This window comes from Tenrec ecaudatus, chromosome 2, assembly GCF_050624435.1.
Source record: "Tenrec ecaudatus isolate mTenEca1 chromosome 2, mTenEca1.hap1, whole genome shotgun sequence".
Classification (NCBI taxonomy): Eukaryota; Metazoa; Chordata; class Mammalia; order Afrosoricida; family Tenrecidae; genus Tenrec; species Tenrec ecaudatus.
In genome coordinates, this window is record NC_134531.1 from 124868862 (window position 1) to 124894853 (window position 25992).

The window sequence follows — 25992 nt, forward strand, 5'->3', positions numbered from 1 at the left end:
GAGGAGGAGGAAGAAAATATGGCCCAAACAGCAAAAACCAGCCATTTCAGTACTCTGGCAGTTAACCATATTCACAGAAAGACCTGAATAATCACCTATTCAAGAGAAACTCTGGGCTCTCAAGAAGACACCAGGCTCTACGACATACTAAAGGGAGTATTCCCATCTCTCCTTCCTCTCAGCCAAAAAGCAACCGGATTGCAAAACACACGCTAATTCTTCTGCCAATGCAGTTATAAAATTAGAATAGCCATAGACTTCCTTTGAACAACTTAGGAATATCTGCTAACACTTCAGGATGCATTTTATTTAGCATCATAGATGAGGTGGAATAATTTATAGTGGAGCTAATTGGAAAGCCAAACTGGCTAAATTCCTAAGGGTCTTATTAGTACGAAGATCATGAAAATACAAGATTTTGGTCCTGGAATGCACAGTTTTCTTTTTATAAAAGAGTTGTGCATATTGTTTCATAATTTCTGTTCAGCCTTGAAATGAAAAATGAGAGCTACTCAAATGAAGCTTTTTCCTCAACGAATTCAGTCAGTCTTTATTGGACTCTCCTACTGAACATAAAGAGTTCTCCCAAAGTACGGACAGCTCCACAATTAAGGTACAAGCAGCAGTTCCAAAGTCAAGGTGAAAAACAGTATCAATTTTAACCTCAATAACTACAGCTACTGTCACCAAGTCAATTCTGACTCAAAGAAACACCATAGATCACTTTGGATGCTGGCAATATTTATAAAAACAGGATAGCCTCTTCTTGACCTCGCATTTAGCAGTCCAATATTTTCCTTCACGACACTATTTTATTTCCCATAATAAACAAAGAATGCTTCCATATGGTTGTTACAAGATGGAATCCACTCAATGGCAATAAGTTTGAGCATTTATAAGCACAGAGTAGGAGCCAAAGTGGTGTAATGAGCCGAGAATTGGGCTGCTAACCATAAGGCCAGTAGTTCAAAAACCACCAGTTGCTCTTCAGGAATTATAGGGTCACAATGATTTGGAACCAATTCAATGGAAGTGACTTCGTTTTTTTAAATTTTTTTACAATCATAGAGAGGCGCTAATAACCAAAAGAATAGTAATAACCCTAAGAAAGTGTAGTGGCTTGAATGCACCAGAAGCCCCATTCTGAGTCAGAATCCTTTCCACAGCAACTGTTTTTGTTTGTTTGTTTGTTTTTCCAGTTTTAAAAATAGCCATGGAGAGAAGTGAGAAATGGGTTTGAACCATGTAACTTGTCCTTAGCCAGGCGGGATTGCAAGCTCTTGGCAATAGCAGCCCCTGGCTTGGCAGCCTAGTGAATGAGGGAAGAATTCCGGACAGGAGCACTCACCAGCATGAAGACTGCGGTGACACAGGACCTTGCACTCAGCAGGGCCCCAGAGTCCATGAGAACTATGATGGGGCATTGAAGCGTGAGTCGGAAACCTCTATCTTAACAGTTCTTCTGAACTTCTACCTTGATGCTGCCTCCCCCAAGCCTCTGTCCACATCTGGTCAACTCTTCTGACAGCCTCCAGAGGAGGAGTCGGGTACTTGGCTCATAGTTCCTTTGAGAATTTGCACTTTCCATGCAACTGAGTGTATCTCCAAAAAAATATGATCTTAAATTAAAGAATAAAAACACTGTGACAGGTAAACAGAGAGGCCAAGGAAGGGAAAACCAGTTACCCAATAAAATGTTCTCCTGTTCTTATAAGACCTTACATTTTCATTTTTCCCCTTTGAAAAAGAACACCAAACAATAATATTCCCATCCTTTTATAGATGACATACTAACCCAGACCTCTGAAAATCTTCCTGTCCCTGATCCCTGATAGTGATGTTAGGAAAGTAATGTTGTTGATCCTGACTCATGGAACTGTCACATGGCACTCTAATTTTACAGGGGCTGATCTCCAGGAGCCTTCTGCTATGTGAAACAGACTGTGATTCAAAATGCCCACCTTTCTATTAGCCGCAGTGGGCATAAACATTTGGCCACCAGGGCAAACAAAGGAGCAGCAGTCAGTTCTGTTGAAAGTGAATGTTCTTCCACCAATACAGCACCATTTTTCTAAAGTTAAAGAATTTAGTTTGTTGGTTTCAATTTCTTTTGGGTTGGTTGTTTCAGATATGGCGTACTGGTTTAAATCATTGACATCATCAAAATTTAGCTGTAAGATAATAAATAGTTGATGGTTTTCAACTCCTTCAACATAGAAAGTAAATTTTTCAGAGAGAATTGACAAGACCAGGTGAGAACTAGTATTAATACAATCTTCTAAAAACAATCTCCTACATATTTCAGGAAAGAACTTCATTAACATTGAAAATCTTCCTTCTAGAATATAATTACTCCAGATTTGGAGAAAAAGTAAGAAGGTTTAAAGTTTATGGAAAACTCTAAGAATTCAGTTTGTACATATTTGGCTACCAAATAGTAAGTGCTCAATAAAACTTTAATTCATAAATATTTTTCTTTGTAAGAATACATTAATGGCTGATTTATAATTGTGCCCCAAGCTCAAATTAAAATGATAGTAAAAATGTGATCAAAAGGAACAGATTAAAACCAGTAGGCTATGGAAAACCTGAGATTGAGAAAATGTTTAAAGTATATCACTGTGTTGTAAAAAAAATGAAAATGTATTTGAACTTCCTAAAAATTTAGGAAATATCTGGATCAATTTGAAGTCATCATATAAAAGTATACAAGTAAGCTAAATCGTAGGATTTGTCGAAAATAGCAGAAAAGGTCAAGAAACCATATGCTGGGTCCCCAAATAAATGCCCACCCTCTTATTTCTGGAGCATACTGATTCAAGTGACTAGAAATTATCCAGAAATGCCTTTTGGTATGCATGCTATACATTGTCAATGCGGTCTGTTTGTATTAATTTGGGGGTAAAATAAACCATAGAGTAAATATATAGATGAATTTACATATAAAATTAGCAGATATTTACCTAATTACTGTTTATAAATGAAGAGAGCAAATAGTTTGTAATGTATGTTAACATCCATTTTGCTTCACCATTGTCATAAAAAGAACTAGAAATATTCATCATAACCAGAATATGAGAATTTACTACTACTCATGTTTGCTATTTCATTACAAAGTGCATCCTTACTTTGATATAGGTTTCACAGTCTGTCCCTAATAAAACTTGTCAGAATGGTGGGAGCAGTCCCGTGGTGTTATTGTATTGCTACCTCTCACCTAATAATCCAGTAATGAAACTGCTTGATTCTAAGACATCACTCTTATTATAAATGCACAGCTTGTTGAAAAAGTTGTCTTATAGTCACTGATATTCATATTCCCTAGTATGAGGAGCATTTTAGTATAACATTTTAAAAATAGAGAAAAATGCAACAACAGAAATGAATGATAGACCCTGACACTATTTTATACCTTTATTCTTTTCTCTGCTTAGAATTTTCTTGCACTACAGTGAAATAAACTGATGGGAGGGGGGAGGGGTCAAGGAAGGAAGGGGGAAATTGAAGTACAATTGGTTAAAAAAAAGAACAAAAATATTTTCCCACAGTATGAGCCTTAGTTAAATTGTGAAGCGTGTTAGGCTAACATTGTATCATACTCTTCTTTGAATATAGACTACTTGAGTGTTGTTACATCATATAAGGCACTTTAGTACTATTTATCCTATTCCTGTACATAAATTGAAGCTCTACATTTAGAAGTACATTGTACTCTACTCTCTGAAATTAAAAAGAGTTTTCTAACCTCTAGTAAATATAGGGCTTTCAAAATGTGTTAATTACTATTTTTTTCAGTAATTTTTACAATAAAACTTGGCTCTTCCAACTAAGCTATTACAGGTTTACTGCTATGACATGGATATAAGTGAATGAATGATAAATACTGAACTGCGTTTGTCTACCTTACTTTCATATCAATTACAAAGACATTTCCCTTCAATGTATCACTTCCATTGTCTGTAAAGTGAGATGTCTGAAACAGTTATAAAAGTATACTGTACTGTTCACTAATAATATTTTCATGTTGTTAGTCATCTTTAACAAGGAACTTGAAAATAACACACTAGAAGCCATGAGGGAAAGTGCACGTGATGTTTGTGATGATTCAGAAAACAGCTTATTTCTTATTTCTTTCTATCAGAATAGGAACACCATTTCAGATTGAGAAGTATATTTCCGCCTGGCTGTTCTTAGAATTGATCCTAAGACAAAAGAATTAACCCTACTCAAATAAGACTTTAAAATTCCATGAAAAAAATAATGAAAGTTGAGCAAGTATTACTCTAAAAAATAAATGTTCTCTCTTTTATTATGAAAAGAGTTATTTGGTGTCATTGCAAAACATTTTACTAAAGCATTACTTTTGATTTAAATGAATTTACAGTAACCATCCCTACAATCTCATTCATCGATGGAAAATACCACTGGAGTATAGCTCCTCTCACTATTTCCTTTAAGGGGAAAATAATGTTACTCTGAGAGTGAAAAAGAAAACTAAAATAGTAGTTTTCTATCCGTGTCTGTGAGTCATTTAGAAAATCCGCTAACCACAGAAAACTACACAGAGACAATTTTTCGAAGTGTAAGGGCTTCACCCTGAGCTTTCTATCCTTCCTTGACACCGGGAAGGAAAAAAATCAACTGAGCTATGAATCACCAGGAGAACTGGGCCGGAGTGGCAATCGCACGGGTCATCGAAAAGGTTTGGACGATCAGAGAATGCTGACGGAGGCTGAATTCATCCCAGCACGCGCGGCATCGCCCCTGCGATGGATGAACACTGCGGGAGCCAGTGGTGATCCACCTGGAGCGAGGAACTGCGCGGCAGATGGCAGGGTGGCTTGTTGGGGGAACTGTTCCATGTTACCAATGTCTCTCTGCACACGGCGAGCCAACAGGGAGGGCCACATGAGTCAGAGAAGAGTCCCTTTCCTCCACTTTAAGGAGAAACCAGCCCAAGGACTGGATGCTCTTGAGTCAATTGTGACGAGCAGCGACCCTAGAGGACAGAGCAGACAGCTCCTTATGGTTTCTGAAGCTGGACATTTTTCTGAGTGCAAACATCTCATCTCCTGGGAGCAACTGGTGAGTTCGGAACTAACGGCCATCCTATGATTAATAAGAGCCCAATATTTATTCCACAGTACCCAGACGGCTCCATGACCTTAAATATTATCTGAGAACTGTCAACTAATTAAAAACAAAAGTATTGCCATTATCTAACATTATACATAATACCATAGACGGAATTCTCAGGATGTGACCCCAAATCTCCATGGGGAAAAAAGTGTTAGAAGCTCTGAGGTGCAGTAGGTTAGGCATTGAAATCGCCATGTGTTAGGATTTGAACCCACCAACTGCTCTACAGGCCAAAGAGGTACTGGCTTGCTCCCATAAAGACTTACAAGTCCACAAACCCTAGCGGGCCCTGTGACTCCGAGCTCAGGGGCAGCTGGAGGCCTGAAAAGAATGAGGCAGGTCTTAGGAGAGGGGCGGCCCACTTTGGGAGGATGTCATTCTCCAAACATTTTCCATGAAGAATAGTAATGCTATTATGAATACCTCTTATAACGAAAGTCATAATGGTTGAGAAGAGGAGAGACTGACAGCATATTCTTGTTCTTGGGAGAGCTATGGAGCCCCATGCGGGATATCGGATCCTGGGTGGACAGAGGAGGATGTCCAAGCACAACAATAGTCTCAAGCAGGAAAGGACAGATAGTAGCCTGCACCCGGTGCCCGGTTATAGAGAATACCTACATGAGGATAGAGGAGGGAGTAGTCTACGCTAGCTCTTGATTTATGAATGGGGAGAGAGTGTATTCTCTACTGGGGGTTAGAGGGGACAGGGTTTTCAAGCAGGATAATGAGGATTTCAAGAGAGTTGTAGTAGTTTTCAAAGAAAATTGATATTCGGGAAATAAACAAAATAAGTATATTCAAGAAAATGGAAGCTACATATTCATTGCGTGAGAAGATTTTATGAACATAGCCATAACTAGAACGAACACAGTGGTACTATACTCCCTGTACATCTGTCCCATCTTAACAAGGCATCTCCTGTATCAGGGCGCCCAAGAGAAGCAGAGTAATCTCTCTATGTCTTTCGGCTCCTCCTCCCCAGTACACCGATTGTCTTCTGTGGCTTTGCATGAACCACTGACTGCAGTAACTGTTCCCTCTATTTATTTTCCTCCTTCCTCCCAGCACCTATAAATTTTAATGATAACAATAATTTCAATAACTATATATGTATACACATGAAAGAGATTACATTAAGAATCAGACAACTATAGGGGAGTTGGCAATTTAAAAATTCATAGGTCCAAAGAAGGCTAAAGAATCCTGCAGGACTGAGTCCCAAAATTGATAGGCCAGAAGTCCCAAAATCTGTAGAAGAAGAAAGCATATAAGGATGTTTTCCAACTGCTTTCTTACAGTCTGAAGACAGAGCACCCCCCAGGAAAACTCCCTGTTGATCCTAAGTTCTTCACCTGATTTAGGTTAATACTCATTGTGAAAGTTGGTCATCTTTGTGCTGACCCTCTATTAAGGAGAGAGAAAGAGATGCTTAAGAAGGTAGATAGACACGAGGCTGTCAAAATGGACTCAAACCAAGACCTTGAACCAATCCATTTGGGCTTGACAGCTTTCTGAAAATTTGCATTTCATCCCAGATACACTAAATCGGTCTCTCCATTTTAACAAGATCTTTATGAGATCCTTATAGATCCCCGGATGATTCTAATGCATGCATAAGTGTTGAACCAGAGTGATCCAATTTGGAGCCCTAGCACAACAGAGCAACACTTGTCAGGATGGTGCAGAATGAGTGTTTCCATCTGTTGTGCATAGGGTCGCTCTGAGACAAAATCAAGTCAACAACCTCTAACAAGAAAAGCCTACTTTACTGGAGGACAGCTATTGAAAGCAATTATTTTTACCAGTGCCTCGGCTAGTGTTTTACCAAATAACTTGTCATCATAACCCAACCAAGTTGACACAAAAATCAATCATCACAACAGGCTTTCCTGCATGTAATCAAAGAGTGAGGTGAGTTAGTTACATGCATGCAATTTATCAAGGTGGATCATAAAGGCTAGCACAGAATAAAATGTGCAGGCAGAATTTCTGAGTTCTAATGTTATAGGTATTTTCACACTAACAATATAATGATAAAATAGGCCAGCATTTTAAAAGTTACATTAATCAAGGACACACTGACAGTATGTAAACTAGTTTTGACTGCAGTTGATGAATGAAATCACGGTGGTTTCACGAGAGGTGATAACTTAAGAAAAATTGCTGGAATCTAATCCTAGAGAATTTCCCAGGCACTGTAAATTCATGCCTCATCCCCTGGTATAATAACTCTAGTCAGTTTAAATGTGTCATCATTGAGTTTATCAGTGTGAATTCACTTGTTCTACAAAGAGCCATTGCTATGTGAGTAGCAACCCCAGGACTGGATGGCGGGGAACTACATGCTCTCATTGACTCTTGTTTAGTTGTTTGAGCTGTTATTGTTAAAGCTGTGGCTCTTGGCTCCCTTTGCACTAATTTTCCTCCTTTTTATTGCCACCAAAGAAGACCAAATGAGGCTACACATTGTGTGTTAGACTGTTGACTTCAAGCTAACACCCTTTACAGATGTAGCATCTTAAAAACCCTAAATTACTCTGCTCTATGGGGTCACCATGTGTCACGATCCATTCACTGGCAGTAAGTCATCGCTTCACTCTTGCCACCCAATAGTACTATACATGCTAACATTAAGAATGCTAATGATAGTAATATATAATAATAACAACTACAAAAGACATATCTCCAGTAGCAGTACTGAGCACCTCTTATAGTTCATTTCACATACTGTTCAGACCAGTCCTTAGAGAAGGACATCATGCCTAGTAAACTAGCAAGCAGTAAAATTTAGCAAGGCCCTCAAGATGGATTGACACAATGGCTGCAACAATGGGCTGAAACAGAACAATTGTAGGATACTACAGGATGGGGCAGTGTCTCACTCTGCTACACACAGCGTGGCGGTGAGTTGAAATAGACTTGATGGCATCTAACAACAACATTATCTTCTTTAGAAAAAATATAAACTAAGACAAAGAAATGTGAACGAATATAGAAAATTCACAGAAATAGTAATTAGTGGAAGCTTAAGTCACAATAAAAGTACGTGAATATTGAAAATGCAAATATTTATAACAGCAAAGCTTACTATTCTGAAATTTAAAGCAGGGGACAGTGCAAACAATTATGTAGATAGTTGTCAATTCTATCTAAATGCATCACTGATTATATTAATGCTACATTGAAGCCACCATAACCTGCAAAAGTAAGTCAGGAAAAAGTAGACTTTCTCCATAACATACCAGAAAGTAATTTGCCCTGGCAAAGCTTGGAAATGACTCATCTTGCACAAAACCACGCTGTGTTTTCGCAACACAGATATGGCCTTGGGCATTCAAGAGCTGCTAAGGGTTGAGAAATCCATGGTCAATGCCATAAAGTATTTGTTAATGTTTTTGAGCGACACATAAACAAAAACTCACTTTCCCATCTGTTTGTCTTATCACTCATTATTTACAGTAATTAAACAGCTTGAACCTCTTACCAACCAATATAAGTTAAGAATCACATAGTGTTGACCTTGCCCAGAAAAGTGTAAAATACAATTTTGGCTTAGAGACACCTTATATTTGGAGCAAGAGAAATTAAGTATCACTAAAGGAGTTCAGCATTAAAAAAGAAAGAAAAAAAGGCTTCTTAGAAATGGTTCAGATTTCAGGAGACAGTTATTATATTGGTTATTACAGAGATAGAAATTAATTTAGGAATATTTCTGGATCTGGGAAACCTACCCAAGAAACTCAGTTTTACAGGAAATGAATTAAACCTCAATGCATGGCATTTTGCTTTTTCTCTTACAATTTCAGAATTTCTGTTTTTCATTTCCTCAGTTTTTCACCAATATTGACTAAGCGTTATCCTGAGACTGCTTCAGTTTGAAGATCACAGCATATAGAAAAATAGCTCAGGAGGCATTCACGTACAGTGTCCCCTGCCGTCATTGGTTTCTTCCTTTGAGGCTGGGCTTCTTTAGAACAAGAAGCATGGATCCTTGGTTGTTTGCATCTTCTGGGGTTTTTGTTGTTTTTTTTTAACCTTAAGTATGAAATCACTGTTGTTTTGACTAAAATAATGCATAACATTTACTTAAATATATCATTTCCCATAGTAATTCTAGGACATTTGAGTAGGAATTATCATCTCAAATATTAATTTTTGTTCAACTGAATCATCAACCTGGAGGAACGTGAAATGACGTCCTGTAGCTCTTCTGCTCACAGGCTTTGTTTCTGGGGGACAAACACAAGTTAGGGCTGGCTCTTAGGGGCCATCTCGATGATTCTGACCATCAGTGTGACTTTAGGCACAACCCAGTGAAACATTGCCCAGTCCTGGGCCATCCTCACAATTGTTTCTTTGCCTGAACCCATTTTTGCAGCATCGATGTCAGTACTTCCTGTTGAGGGACATCTTTTTTTTTTTTGTTCCCCCTCAACTTAAATAAGAATGATGCCCTCCAGGGACTTGTCTCTCTTGACATGTCCAAAGCATGTATTTGGCATAGGAAGATAGCAATTAATAAGTCCTTTCAAATTTTTAAATACTGGTGCCCGTACACTTGTCTGTTCATTTGAGTACTGTGGTGGCTAGTGTGTTGCTGTTATTGTGAAAGTTATGTCATTGATATTTCAAACACCAGTAGGGTCACCCAAAGGGAACAAGCCACAATGAGCTTCCATACTGAAGACAGACAACAACGAGGAGCTCAGCTTTCCACCTCAGAGGGGGGAGTGCTAAAACCTTATGCACAGCCTTGACACATGGTCAGAGATGGAAGCAGAACATCAGAGACAGTGCTGGAGGATGGACTTGTTGGGTCACGCAACATGTGACTAAGGAGGAGCTGATATCCCAGGTAAATTAAACAAGGGCCCATGATTCGGGTATTGGCTCTTCTTCATAGAACAGCTAAGGCAAATGAAGGAAATTATGAAGTCACACAGCTGAACAGAAAATTTCAGAGGGCAGCTCAAGAAGACTAAGCCCAATGTCATACTACAAAGTGCAAAAACGTAGAGTTTGCAGACCAGAAGGAAGAACACACTCGGCATATCTTAAACTGAAAGAACAAATCAAGACTCAAGTCGCAACATTTGAAGATTCTATGGGAAAAATAGTGAATGCTGCAGGAAGCATCAAAATAAGATGAAAGGATACGTAAAGCGACCATACCCAAAATAACTGGTCAACATTCACCCACTTCCAAAGGTAGCAAAAGAGCAAGATCCATTGATGCTGAAGGAAGATGTTCACGCTTCATGGAAGAGAGTAGAGCCACAAACAATGCTCAAGGAAATGATGGAATACCAACCAAAATGTTTCAACAACCTGATCAAAACACGAGAAGCACACAAATGTCTATGCCAGGACATTTGGAAGACAGCTACTTGGCCAAGTAACTTGAAGAGATCCATATTTGTCCCAATTCCAAAGGAGGGTGGCACAACAGCATACTCAAATTATAGAACAATGTCATCGATATCAAATCCAGGTAAAATTTTCCTGAAGACCTTCCAGCAATGGTTGCTGCATGCAGTACATTGATTGGAAGTTGCCACAGGTACAGGCTGCATTCCAAAGAAGACATGGAACAAGGGATATCACTGTTGATATCAGATGAATCTTGGCTGAAAAAAGTGACTACAAGGTTTATTTTTCTTGACTTTATGACAGTGTATGGAGAGGCTTGAGGAGCATGAGAGTTTCTGAACCTGTCATTGTGCTCATGGAACCTTGCACATGACTCAGGAGACACTTGTGAAAACAGCAGAAGGGAACACTGCATGGTTTAAAATCAGGAGAAGTGGGAATCGGGCTTGTATCCTTTCACCACACTTATTCTATTTGCATGTTGAGCAAATAATCAGAGAAGCTGGTTTATATGAAGAATAATGTAGTGTCAGGATCGGAGGAAGGATTATTAACAACCAGCAATGTGCGGGTGACCCGGCCTTTACTGGCTGAAAGTGAGGAAGTCTTGAAATACTTGCTTATTCAGATCAAGGATTGTAGCTTTCAGTATAGATTATAATTGAATGTGAAGAAATACAAAATCTTCAAAATCTAACCAATAGGTGACATCATGAAAATGGAGAAAAATTTGAAGTGTTCATAGATTTTGTCATGCTTGGACCCATAACCAATCCTCATGGAAGCAGCAATCTAGAGATCTAAAGAAGAATTTCATTGGGTAAATATGTTACAAAAGACTTCTTTGGAATATTGAAAATCAAGGACACTACTTTGAGGACTAAGGTGCGCCTGACCCAAGCCATGGTATATTCAATTACCTCATTTGCATGCTAAAGCAAGACATTCAATAAAGACTGAAGAAGAGCCAATGCATCTGAACTGTCTGCTTGATGAGAATATTGAAAGTATCATGGTCTGCTAAAATGACAAACAATTATGTCTTGGAAGTACAGCCAGAGTGCACCTTAGAGGCAAAGTTGGTGAGACTTCATCTTAAATACTGTAGATGTTTTATCATGTGACCTGTCCCTAAAGAACCACATCAAGGTTGGTAAAATAGAGGCACATAGAAAGAAAGGAAGGTCCACCAGGATATGGACTGACACTGTGACTCAACAATGAACTCAAATAGAGCAACAAATTGTGAGGATGGCACAGGGTGGGCAGTGTTGTGTTCTGTTGGGCACAGGGTTGCTACAGGTTGGAAGGGCCTCAATGGCACCTAACAACACTCATAAATGCACAAAGGTAACTATGTAGGGCCTTTCGATGGCAATGATTTTTGTGCATATTTTCTAAAAGTTGTTTATTAGTGTAATGTGTTACATTTTCAAATTAAAATACTGGTGATATCAAGTATTCAAAACTCTACTTTCTCCATCAATGCAGATAAATGTGTTGGCACAGTGGGTTATGTTTTGACTGCTAACCAGAATGTCAGCAGTCTGAAGCTACATCTCCTCTGCAGGCGATAGATGAGGCTTTCCACTCCAGTTAAGAAGCTACAACCTCCAAATTCCACAGGGAAAGTTCTACCTTGTCGTAGAGTGTCACCCCCAGTCAGAATCCACTGGATGACAGTGAGCGTTTTTGTTAGTAGATTGCTCACTGTATGAGGAGTTTCTTTGGCAACTGGTTAATGCATGCTTCAAAATCCCACCTGGAATCTATGTATTAGATGGCTGATCTTAAATTTTAGTTTACAGCACTTTGAAAAGATATACATTGATCCTCTTGAAAAGAAATGTCCACATCACTTTTTATATTTTGTTCACATTCAAAACATCTATTGCAATCCAATGTAAAGAAAGAAAAATCCTTACAGATAGAGCAACAGAAAAAATGAAAAAGATTCACATTGTCAAGCATTTCATTTTGCTTTAATTCACATTCAATGCTCATTGCAGTCGCAACAAGAAATAAAGTCATATATTACATGTGGCAAATAAGCTGCACAAGATCTGTTCATGGTGTTGAAAAGCAGGGTGTCACTCTGAAGACTATGGAACGCCTGACCCAAGCCGTGGTATTTCAATCTCTTTTAAGTATGAGATGAGGTGATGGATAATGTCCTCCTATTCATTAGAGCTTTTGTATCCGACAATGTTTCTATGCTATGCATAAAACTTGGTGACTGTGAAAGGTAGGTTTATTGTGCCAACCCGACCAATAGAAACATGTGGATTTAATCAGGTCCCAGTTTGATTTGAGGGCAAAGAGATAAATGACTCAGCAAGGCCCACCCCGCTCTCTCTTACTCTGGTGATCTGACCAGTATTCAGCTGCTTCAGCTAGATCTCTGCCTCATCTTGTGAGCTACACTACCTGTGGGACAAGCCAACCATGAATCGTGTCACTAGAGCTTGAGGTTCCTTCAAGACCTGCTTCAGCACACTGATGGTATATACATCACTTGAGCTTGAGTTTGATATCCCATCTGGGCCTGCTTCACTAAGCTCCTGAGCTGCTGACATTTGGTGACCTACCCTGCTGTTTATTGCCTGTGGGTGCACTCTGCCTGCATTGCTCAAGGGAAGACTCAGCTGTCTGCTTCTTTGACCTTGGAACCCCACAGTACTTGTGAGTTGAAGGACTTCCAGTATATTAACTGTTCCATAAAAGTGAGTTCAACTGAACCCTCTGTACTGCTGTGTGGACTAATTAGCTGGTATATTCCTTCATGCTGTGTGTGTGTGTATATATGTTTGTGTGTGTGTAATTATAAGTGTCCTGATTTTGTTTCTCTAGAAAATCCTGCCTACCACACTTGGTGAGGCCGAGGGTCATTCAAAAGAGAAAGCTCCTCAATGATCCACAAAATGGTTACAACAATAGATTTGAGCATAACAATTGTGGAGAAAGCACAGTACAGGGCAGTGTTTCATTTGGTCCATGTTTTGTGCTTTTATACATAAAGTCCCTATGAGTTGGTTTATATTGTATGGCATATAACATAAGCAAATTCATATCATTGTAAATAAAATTTTGATATTTTTCAAAAATAAAACTACAAGGAAAATAACAATCATGCATTATTTACAAGTTGTATAACAAATTATTTTTCAATTCTACAACTTTACTTAATATCATAAGAAAATGTCTAATCACATATTCACAAAACCTGAAATTCCATGTGGGAAGTTGATTGTCTACTCCACAGCCAACCCCTCGCCCAGTTTCATAAGCTGATACTGAGTTTCTCCATCGTCTCTTCCCACATTTGTAGGCATTTGATTTACATGTACTTTAACTGGAGTAATCCACATATAATGTAGTTACCTTTTGTGTTGTTGAAAATACGTATGTGCAATGAACAAAGTTTTTGTCTTAACTAAATTCTATCATGCCATCTCCAGCTTCATTTCTTTTTTTTTAACATTTTATTAGGGGCTCATACAAGTCTTATCACAATCCATACAGATACATACATCAATTGTATAAAGCACATCCACACATTCTTTGCCCTAATCATTTTCAAAGCATTTGGTCTCCACTTAAGCCCTTTGCATCAGGTTTTCTTTTTTCCCCTCCCTCCCCACATCTCCTCCCTTATGAGCCCTTGATAATTTATAAGATATTATTTTGTCATATCTTTCCCTATCTGGCATCTCCCTTCACCCCCCTTTCTGTTGTTCGTCCCCCAGGGAGGAGGTCACATGTAGATCCTTGTAATCGGTTCCTCCTTTCCAACCCACTCACCCTCTACTCTCCCAGTATCGCCCCTCACACCCCTGGTCCTGAAGGTATCATCCACCCTGGATTCCCTGTGCCTCCAGCTCCTATATGCACCAGTGTACAACCTCTACTCTATCCAGATTTGCAAGGTAGAATTCGGATCATGGTAGTTGGCGGGGAGGAAGCATTTAGGAACTGGGGGAAAGCTGTATACTTCATCGCTGCTACATCACACACTGAATGACTCATCTCCTCCCCTAGACCCCTCTGTGAGGGGATATCCAGTGGCCGACAAATGGGCTTTGGGTCTCCACCCCACGCTCCCCCTCACTCACAATGATATGATTTTTTTTGTTCTGATGATGCCTTATACCTGATCCCTTTGACACCTCGTGATCACACAGGCTGCTGTGCTTCTTCCATGTGGGTTTGTTGCTTCTGAGCTAGATGGTCGCTTGTTTACCTTCAAGCCTGTAAGACCCCAGATGCTATATCTGTTGATAGCCGGGCACCATCAGCTTTCTTCACTACATTTTTTATCCACCCATTTGTCTTTGGCTATCATATCAGAAAGGGGTGCATACAATATGATTTTTTGTTTTTTGATGCCTGATAACTGATCCTTTCAACACTTCGTGATCACACGGGCTGGTGTGCTTCTTTCATGTGAGCTTTGTTGCTTCTGAGCTAGATGGCCGCTTGTTTGCCTTCAAGCCTTTAAGACCCCAGACACTGTATCTTTTGATAGCCTGGCACCATCAGTTTTCTTTACCACATTTGCACATATGCACCCGCTTTGGCTTCAGCAATTGTGTCGTAAAGGTAAGCATCATGGAATGCCAGTTTAGCCAAACAAATTGTTCTTTCATTGAGAGAGTACTTGAGTGGAGGCCCAATGTCCATCTGCTACCTTAGTACTCAACCTATAAATATATGCACATAGATCTATTTTCCCCTCATCATATATAAATATATTTACATATGTACATGTCTGTATTTAGACCTATATAAATGCCCTTTACGTCCTAGGTCTTTCCTCTATTTCATTTTATTTTCCTCTTGTTCCACTGTCATACTAAGCCTTCATTTGGGTTACAGTAATTCCTCTTGGTTACATTACCCTTGGTCACGCCCTACCAGGACTCCTACACCTTCCTCACCACCAATTTGGATCACTTTTTGTTCCCTTGTCCCTGGGTTTGTTAACACCACTACCTTCACCCCCCCCCCTCCCTCGGCACATCCCTCTGGAACTGGGGGTCCCATTCTTTTCTCCTCCAGATTTTTCATGCAGCCTGTCTTATTTAGACAGACTTGCGAAATCTTATTTCTTTTGGTATGAAAACTTTTTTAACAACAGTGCTTTCATATGATATCTGTTCATTAATTATTGATTAACTTCACTCATTTTAATATCCTTTAAATCAAACAATGTCATGAGATGTTTCACAAATTCATCATAGTGCTCCCTTTCGAGGATGTACAAAATGTCCTTATCCTTTTTTCCAGTGATGGGAATTCTGGGGTTTTCATCTTCTAGCTGTTGTAAATAGTTCTGTGAGGAACATCAGTGTGCATATATCTGCTTATGTTGTGATCTTTATTTCTTTAGGGTATATAAAAAGTTGAGAGCTCTCTGAATCATATGGTATTTCTATTCCCAGTAATTTCCATTATTTGTGCTTCATATATTCCATTTTCCAATTACCAACAAATGCTTGTAGTAATTTACTGTCATTTTGTGTTATGTCACATTAGTTCATTAAAGCTCTGAAGGCTCTATTCCTTCATGCCATTATGTTTATACTACTTAGATGAGCAGATCTTTCCAAGTTATATTCTGAAGGCCCAAGGGCTGGTCTTCTGCACTACATTAGACAGTGTTCTACTAGCCAAAGATTTTTCTCTAGTGAATTTTTTTTAAAAGCAGAACTTTGGTCCTAGTCATATCCCCCTGCCTCTTCTCATTTAGGCTGGGGCTCTGATGAACCCTGTCTGTCATGGGTGGCTGTGCTGGCATTTGAAATACGGGGAGAATCTCTTCCAGGAAAATGCTACTGTTGTTAGGTGCCTAGAGTCAGTTACGATCTACAATGGCCTCTGGAGGACACAGCAAACCATTGCCCAGTCTTCTGCCGTCCTCACCATAGTTCCTATGTTTGATCACATTCGGGAGTCCTTGTATCAATCTATCTTGCTGAGAGCATTCCTCGTTCTCACTGCCCCTCTACTCTAACAATCATGATGTCCTTCCCCGGGGACTCGCCTCTCCTGATAGCATGTCCAAAGTACATGAGAAGAAGTATCATCTTAACTCGAAGGAAGTTTCTGACTCTATGTTTTCCACGACAGAATTGTTTCAGGTTTGGGGGAAGATTATGACACTGTCAATATTCTTCACCAGCACTATAATTCAAATGCATTGGTTCTTCTTCTGTCTTCTATATTCAATGTCCAACTTTCAAATGCAGATAAGGATATTGAAAATACTAAGACTCTGGTCAGGCACACGTTATTTCTCAAGCAACGTTTTTGCTTTCAATACTCTACAGAGATCTTATGCAGCAGATTTATATAATACAATGTGTCTTTTGATATCTTGACTGCTGCTTCCAAGAGTATTGATTGTGGATTCAGGCAAAACAAAGTCCTTGACAGCTTCTATTCTTTCTCCTTATATTATGACATTACCTCTTGGTTCAGTTGTGAGGATTTTATTTTTCTTTACATTGAATTATAATCCATACTAAGGGGAGGGACCCTTGATTTTCATCTGCAAGTGGTTCAAGGCCTCCTCACATTCTGCAAGGAAATCTGTAGCATCTGCATATCAAAGGCTGGTAATAAGCCTTCTTCCAGTCCTGATGCTGCATTCTTCTTCATCTAATCCAGAGTCTCTGATTATGTGCTCAGTGGACAGATTGAATAATATCAAGAGATGATACAACCCTGACACACACCTTTCTTGATTATATCATGCAGTATTCCCTTGGTCAGTTTACACAATTGCCTCTCGATCCATGTACAAGTTCTACATGAGCACAATGAAATATTCAGGAATTCCCATTTTCTCAAGCCTATTCATAATTTGTTATGATCCACATAGTCACATACATTGGCATAATAAATAAAACACAAGTAAACATATTTATGCTAGTCTCTTTCAGCAATGATATCCCTTGTTTCATGTCCTCTTCTGTTCTGACCTGAAACTCTGGAAGTTCTCTATTTGGATGATTTCCAGGGGACATTTAGTTGTATTTGATATCAATTATATTCTACTATCATTTGAGCATTCTGTTGGATCACTTTTCTTTGGAACGAGTATAGTTATGGATCTCTTCCTGGCACTTGGCCCATGAGCTGTCATGCAAATTTCCTGGCCTACATGAGTGTGTACTTCCAGTGCTTTATCAGTGTGGTAGTTGGATGCTTTTATGTCAACTTGAATTTGTATGAAAGTATAGGGGTGGAGTCCACCCTGTCAATTAGGCCAGAGCTTGACAGAGCTTCTTTGATTGTGGAGTCTTCTTATTAGGAGAAGCTGGGAGCAGCCTTCTGTTTCTGTCCCTTCACTTTCATGCTTGCTGGAACTCTGCCTGCCTCCAGGGGCATGGCATATGGGCCTCTGGACTGGATAGCTGGTGGCACCCTCAGATGTTTCCATGCAACCATGCACTCACCTGCCTAGGATCCTCCTGCAGCCTCTTTGCCTTTCTGTTCCGTGACTTTGAAGAGGGCCCTGCCTTGTACAGGGATTTTGGGGTTTTTTTGGACTAGGCTGGGATGACATCTTGCTATAAGCTTGTTTCTTGACATAAAGCTCTTTCACATCTACATGTGAGTGTCACTGGATTTGTTTATTTAAACAACATCACCTAATATTTATAATGTCATGGGACTGGTGTGCTAAAGACAAAAATCATGAAGATGGATAGTGGCAGCCTGCCTAACATCTGATGGCAAATGGGTGGAGTTGGATCTTTTGGACAGTCAGAGGAGGTCAGGTATGGCCATGCAGTTTATTTGGTTGCTTCCTGGAAAAGGTGTGGAAGTGAAACTTTTGATTCTTAGACGATGTCTTTAGCTGCACCTACTTGAAATGTCTAAAGTGAATGTAATGGATATTCAATGGCAGCTCAGGGGAGGAAAAAGCCTCTTGGACTTTTTCAAAGTAAAATTCGTGCTTCTTACTCAAAATGGCTAATAGTAGGCCAGGTCTTGGTTTGATCCCGCCTGGGGCCTACGATTATGCTGCATATGAATGGGATAGTCTAGATGAGAAAGGTTTGAGTTTGAGTATTTTAAAACTTGTCTTCAGCATCTGGCTGTATTAAAATTGCATTGATTTCTCCTACTTACAGTTATTAACATAATGTGATATAATTTAATGTTAAATTGTTTTTAGAGAGATCTTGTAAGCCCACTGCCTTCAGTGATTATAATTGGATCTATTTTAAAAAGGACTTTTGGTTTGAGGTCAAAGTAGAAGGGTTAGAGAAGGTAAGCCCCTCTTTGAGTGCCAGGATATTTGCATTTGGGATAATATGCAACTGTGACTGTTGAGAGACTGAAGGAAAAAGATAAGAGACTGTGGCTTTTTGAATTTTGAGTCAGCTGTTGGTGTTTATGCTGGAAAAGCCTGGGCCAATCAGAGAACCCTGCCCTCCAAAGCTGCAAGCTAAATTTAGCTTTCTGGCAGGCTGATATCCTCTCTAGAAGACCACCTGGGTACACGGATTGATTGAAAGTGGGGGGAATGCAGCAATGGAGGTTAAGTCTGGCCATTAATACCTTTGAATTTAGTTCACAGGGACTAGAGAGAGACAAGAGCTGGCTGAGTGGTGTGAAGTTTAAAGAGGTTCATGGAATCTGAGCCTGTGGTAAGACCTAGTGCAATAGGGGGTTAAGATCATTGGGGATTCATGAAGGGGCTAGCGATCTAAAGCGGGAGGAGTTGCAGGGGAATCTCCAGCTATGGCACCCATGAACCTACCTTGAAACGTCCAGTACTGAGGTGCCCAGAGTATGGAGGATGAAGAGGAAGATGTTTCACCCGGTGAGATGGTGCACATTGCTTGCTGATTTGATAGATGGCTTTCCCTAATTTTACTTTGTTTATGGATACAGACTAACAAGGTCCCATCTAGAATGAAGATCCTTCACATCTAAGAAAAGTTTATTTCCTCAGCACATTCAGCTGAGAAGCATCACTGGCCAGCAGCTCTGTGAGTCTGAAGAGAACCCTGACTTGTATTAAATGTATGGACTTGAGTTAGACTAGGCTGGAATGCCTTCTTGATTTAAGATTACTTAAACAATCAGTTTGTTGAAATATTTCAGTTAGTATTCCATCAATTCCTGAAGCACTGTTATTGGATAATGCTTTTAGAACAACTTGATCTTCTTCCTTAAGCATCATTGGGTTTTGCTCCTCTATTACCTCCAAAGATGATGAATTGTTAACAAATGCTTTTTGGTATAATGACTCTATGTATTCTTTCCATCTTCTTTTGATGCATCCTGTATCATTCAATATTTTGCCCATACTTCCCCTCAATATTGCAACTCAAGGCTTGAATTTTTTCTAGAGTTTATTTCAGTTATAAGCTGTGCTGAGATTATTTTTTCCCTTTTGGTTTTATAACTGTAGGTCTTTACACATTTTTGTTCAGCTCATTGACTTCCCCATTTCCTTAAATATTGCAACTCAAGGTTTGAATATTTTCTTGAGTTCCTCTTTAAGAAATGCTTGGTAAGTTCTTCGGGATCATAGCAACATGCAAGTCACAACAGTATGATGCACTGAAAGATGAATGTTGGTTAAGGATAGAAATTATCTATACTCTCTTCCAGAGGTTAGAGAGAGAGAGAAACTTCCTAATTCTCTCAATGATTCCAGCATATGGCTATACCTCCAAACAGATAATGGCAATACAAGACATGAGAAATACTCAGTTGGATAAGCATAAGTACAAAAATACATAATAAAATACTACTACCTTTAAAGATAAAGTAGTCTATATCTGTAAAGATTTGCAGTCTTAAAAATGATTTGAAGAAGCTATACTCTGTCTTACAGAGTCACTGTGCATTGACATATACCTTATGGCAATGTAGAGAAAGCTGGGATGTTCTAATTATTAGTCTTATAAACCCACAGGCTCTATCTATCTATCTATCTATCTATCTATCTATCTATCTATCTATAGCATGAAGCTACCAATAGAGATTTAAGGTATGCACAGCTGGTTCAAAACTCAGGAAACAATAAATGCAACCTATAATATCAATAAGCTGAAGAAGAGAAATTGCATAATCATATTATTTGATATAGAAAGCACTTGTCAAGACCCTATGATGATTCATGATGAATTAAGAACAAAGAATCCTGGTGTTGTAAGAGGTTAAGGTACTTGTTAACTTGATTAAAAAAACCATATTTTTTGAAAAACTAGTCAACATCATACTTATTGATGAAACACTAGACACTTTCTCCTCAGATTGGGATGAAGACAAGGATGTCTCATTTTACTAATCCTTTTCTTTATAATATTGGAATATGTAGCTATGTCAATAAAAGATAGATGAATTAAATAGCATGTATATTGGGAAGAGAAAATAAAATTGTGTTTGTTTGCAGATGGATGATTGAAATTGTAGGAAATATCTCCAAAATTGACAAAAACAAATATGAAAAAGAAATCCTGAAACTAATGACCGATTACAACAACGTTCAAGAATACAAGGTCAATATACAGAAATAAATAACTTTCCTTTATGCTTGCAACATACAATTGGAATTTGATATAAAAATAACATTTAGAAAGTAGGGAAAACACATTCATTACATATAACCAAAAAAAAAAAATCCACTGCCATGAAAACCTAATTCCTATAATAGCATTGATTCTGTGTTTGCTCCCAATAAAATAGTTTTGGGGGAAAAAGACTGTGTAGAACAGCCATTAGGGTGTATGAGACTATACTAACACATAACTACTCCACTACCAGGGCTCCTTTATTAGCAGATCGGAAAAGACTTTGTAACACGTCCTGATAAACAACTCAGCACTAAGCATTTATCATTGGCAATACAATGTGTTAACTTCTTTTAAGCATGAATTTTGTCTGTGATTCCTTGATCTATTGGTTCTAATATCCCTTGTTGAATATTATGAAAAAATAGCTGCATAAGTACATGAACAAGGAACCAAAAGCATTTCAACCTGGATTTAGAAGAGGATTTGAAAGGAGGAATGTAATTGCTGGTATAAGATAGATCTCCTTGGAGAGTAGAGACTGTCAGAAAGATGTCCCCTTGTGTTTTGTGGACGATGCAAAATCATATGACTGTGTGGATCGTAGAAAACTGTACACATTAAGGATGGACCTAGAAACCAGTATGCCGAGTGAAGTCAATCACTCGCAAGAGTCCACATATTGAGTGAGTTCACCAGTACAGAGCTGAACGTCGACAAGAAGTGAAGCTGCTGCTCTCAAGTCGTGCGACCTTCTGCTCTGGTCTCCAGAGCTAGAGAGCCTGCCTAGCACCCAGATATGTACATTTATGGACCCTGTGTATGTATTTCTTAAAGAAGCACACTAGCGTGTGACCAAAGGATAGTAAATAATGAACAACAAAATACAAGGGCGGGGATAGTGTCAGAGCTTAAAATGTGAGTACCCAATTTGCAGATGGCTATGGATGACAGTGGCGTTGCATTTGCAGGGTCCCCACATGGATTAATCTCTTGTGACTCTTCTCTAACTATATAGGCTAGGGATGTGAATAGCCTGTTATCAGACAGAGAGCATTGTAAAGTCAATTATGGTAAATACAGTTAAGTTAAAATTTAATAATCTATCATTTAATCTGCCTTTAAACAATTTTAAAGTTGTTTCCATTTTTAATAATTTGTTTTATCTTTAATTGGGTTTTTCCTATGTTTTGTCTTGTCCATTGTTGTGTGTGTGTGTGTGTGTATTTTAGTTTGCTTGATTTGTATGATTCTGTATGACTTTTTATTGTTTGTATGATTTTTAGTATGTGAGATAGGTAGATCTGGATAGACAGTAACTGGCCAGGTGCTTGGCAAGGAAGGGAGGGTGAGATGGGAGTTAACAACCATGATTATCAGAAGAAAATATCTGAAATTGATTGTGATGATGACTGCGCAAACCTCAACATGATTGAATAGTTAAGATTTATGATACGTGAAGTACATGCCAAAAAAACTACTTTTAATAAAAGAAGACTGAGAACACCAGATGACTTAGTTGTAGTCCATAGAAAGTACACTTCGAGAGAGAGCGAGAGAGATTCAAACACAACTATAGAAGACTGCGTGTTTTAAAATAAGGCAAGGTGTGTTCCACGGCTTTTCCTTTAGCCATGTTTGTTCAACCTGTTTGCTGAGTAAATAACCAGGGGGTCTAGAACATGTGGGACAGAATGCAGCATCCGTATAGGAGCAAGGCTTATTAATAACACACAACATGCAGCTGACACAACCTTGTTGCCGAAAGCTAAGAGAAATGGAAACACTTGGCGATGAAAATCAAAGAATTCAGACTTCGGTGTACATTATAATTCAATGTATGTATAAAAAAAAATTCTCACAACTAGGTCAAGGAACATCATGAAAACTGGACCAAAGATTGAAGCTGTTTGTGATTTTGCATATATCTACAATCAACACAATACAACAAATATTCAAATTTATGCACCAATGACAAAAGATAATAAGAAATTGAAGAATTTTACCAGCTAATTCAATAGGACACTTAGAAAAATATGCAATCCAGATGCATTTATAATTATTGGTGATTGGAAAACAAAAGTGATAAACTACGAGGAAGAAACAGTAGACGGAAAATATGGACTTGGTGAGAGAAATAAAGATGGGGAATCCTATAAAAGAATTTTTTAAGACTCATGATTTGTTCATAGCTAATGCCTTTTCTCAACAGCACAAAAGGCAATTATGTATATGGACTTCTCCAGATGGAGATCAAATTACCTACATCTGTGACAAGATATTCAAGAGAAGCTCATTATCAGCAGCTGAAACCAGGCCAGCAGTGGATAGCAGTGGCTTCCTGTGAAAGATACCATCAATTATTCACTTGTAAGGTCAGGATAAACCTGAAGAAAATTAAAACAGTCCACAAAACCCTACATATAACCTTAAATCTACCTGACTTGAATTTTGAGAACATATCAAGAACAGATGTGAAGAACTGAACACTAAGGACCAAGTAGCTGACGAGCTGTTGGAGGACATCAAGAACATCATTCAGGTAGTTTATTGTGACAACCTGGCCAATAGATACATGTGGGGTTGATTGAAGGGCAGGGAGATAAGTGGCTTGGTGAGACTTGCCTTTCTAGTTCTCGGTTTTCTTGTTTTCTGATGGTCGGACAAGGATGCAGCTGCCTTAGCCAGTTCTCTGCTTCAACCAGCAAGGTTGACTTCCTGCAAGACATCCCCAAGGTGAAGCTGCATGGACTTACCCCGATGCAGCCCTGGGTGCTGGAGCAGCCGTGTGGAGACCCCTGCCAGGAAGACCAAAAAAGAATTGATGCAGTTGAACTGTGGTGCTGGCAAGGAATTTTGAAAGTGCCATGGGCCGCCAAAATGACAAACAATCCTGTCTTGGAAGAAATGCAGCCAGTGCTCCCTGTACTCATGGATGGTGAGTCTTTGTCTTACATACTTTGCCCATGTTATCCAGAGAGGCTACTCACTGGAGTAGGATATCATGAGTGGTAAATTAGACTGGCAGTGAAAGAGAAGAAGGCCCTCAATGAGATGGTTGGACACAGTGGCTGCAATAATGGGCTCAAGCACAGGAACAATTGTGAGGAGGATACAGGACTGGGCAGTGTTTAGTTCTGTTTTGTACAGGGTCACTGTGGTTTGAAATCAACTCGATGCCACCTACCACCACCACCACCACCAATACAGTCAAGTCTCAGAGAGGCAGCAGTCAAGAGGGCAAATGACCTACTGCAATAGGCAAATCTTCTGCACTAGTCCCCTTGAATATGCCATTGTGTGCACTAAGATGGGTCTAACCCAAAACATGATATTTTAAATCACCTCATACACATATGAAAGTTGAATGATGAGTAAAGAGGACTGTAGAAGATTTGAGGCAATTGCATAATCTTATTGGCAAAGATATTTAAAGTATCACGACATGCCAATGAACAAACCATTCCGCCTTGAAAGTCCTACAGCTTCAATGCACCTTAGAAGTGAGAATGGCAAGACTTAGTCTTATCTATTTGACATGCATTTTATTGGGATGCAACTGTCTTTTGGTGTGGACATCATTTTTGGTAAAGCAGATTTTTAGCAAAAGAGAGGAAGACTCCTAGTGAGATGGATTGGCGATGGCTGCAACAACGGGTTCACATACACAAATAGTTGTGAGGATACTGCAGCACTGTTCCATTCTGTTGTGTGATTAGTCATGAATCAAACCCAGTTCAAAAGCAAGCAACAACAAGAACATGCCCCCCTCCAAAAAAGAAAAATGAAGCTGGACACAGTCTTTCCAAAATTAAATCAAACTCACTGTCACGGGGTTGGTTCTTATTAATAACGACCTTGTAGGGCAAAGTAGAACTTTCCCATAGAGTTTCCAAGCCTATCATTTTTAATAGAAGAAGACTACCTCATTTTTCTCTTATAGAGCATATGGTGGATTTGAACCTCTGAGCTTTTAATTTGAAGTCAAATATCGTAACTAGTGAGCCACAGCGACTTCTTGCTCAGATAGTAAATCTATCACAAATGGATTATGGATTGAAATATACAATTTAAAGATATAATATCCCAGAAGAATACATTAAAGGAAATCTCAGTTACTTTAAGTGTGGTAATGTGCTTTTGTTAAAAACAAAAAACAACAAGAAAATTCATGAAAGAAAAGAAAAAATATCTTTATTATAATTAAAACAGTCATTCTATGAAGATATTTTAAGAGAATGGAAAAGCAAACCATGGACTTCAAGAATATATTTAAAAAACAAATTAAATAAAGCAATTATATCTGAAGTATATGATGTCCTAATTATGAAACACTAAAGAGAAAGCAAACAATTACACAATGTGAAAAAAAGTTCTAATCATAAACCTAACCAAAGAAGATATGCAGATGATGTACAGTATTTCAATAATAGCTCAATGTAATTTGCCATTGGGGAATTGAAAATTAAATAAGGAATTAGATACCATCAATGACTAAAATAGTGAGCACTGGCAATAACAAAAGATAATGAGGATGTAGAGCAACAGAAACTTGGAAATTCAGTCCTGTTGGTAATGCCACTTTGGTAGGCATTTTGGCAGTTTGAAATAAAATTAAACATAGATTTATCATATGAACTAGTAATGTCAAAACAAGAACCTGCACATCAATGCTTATAGTTGCTTAATCATAATTACCCCAAACTAGATGTAGTCAGACATCTTTCAGTAGTTGAAGATGATATTATTAAGTAATAAAAAGAAATGAACTCTAAACAGATAAAAAAATACATGGTTGAAATATAAAGGCTCATTAGTAAGTAAAAGTCAGTCTGAAAAAGAACTACATGTCGTACCATTCAAATTATATCATATTGTGAGAAAGGGATATTTACAGAAACAGTAAAATTATCAGTGGAAGCAGAGGAGAAATTTAGGAATG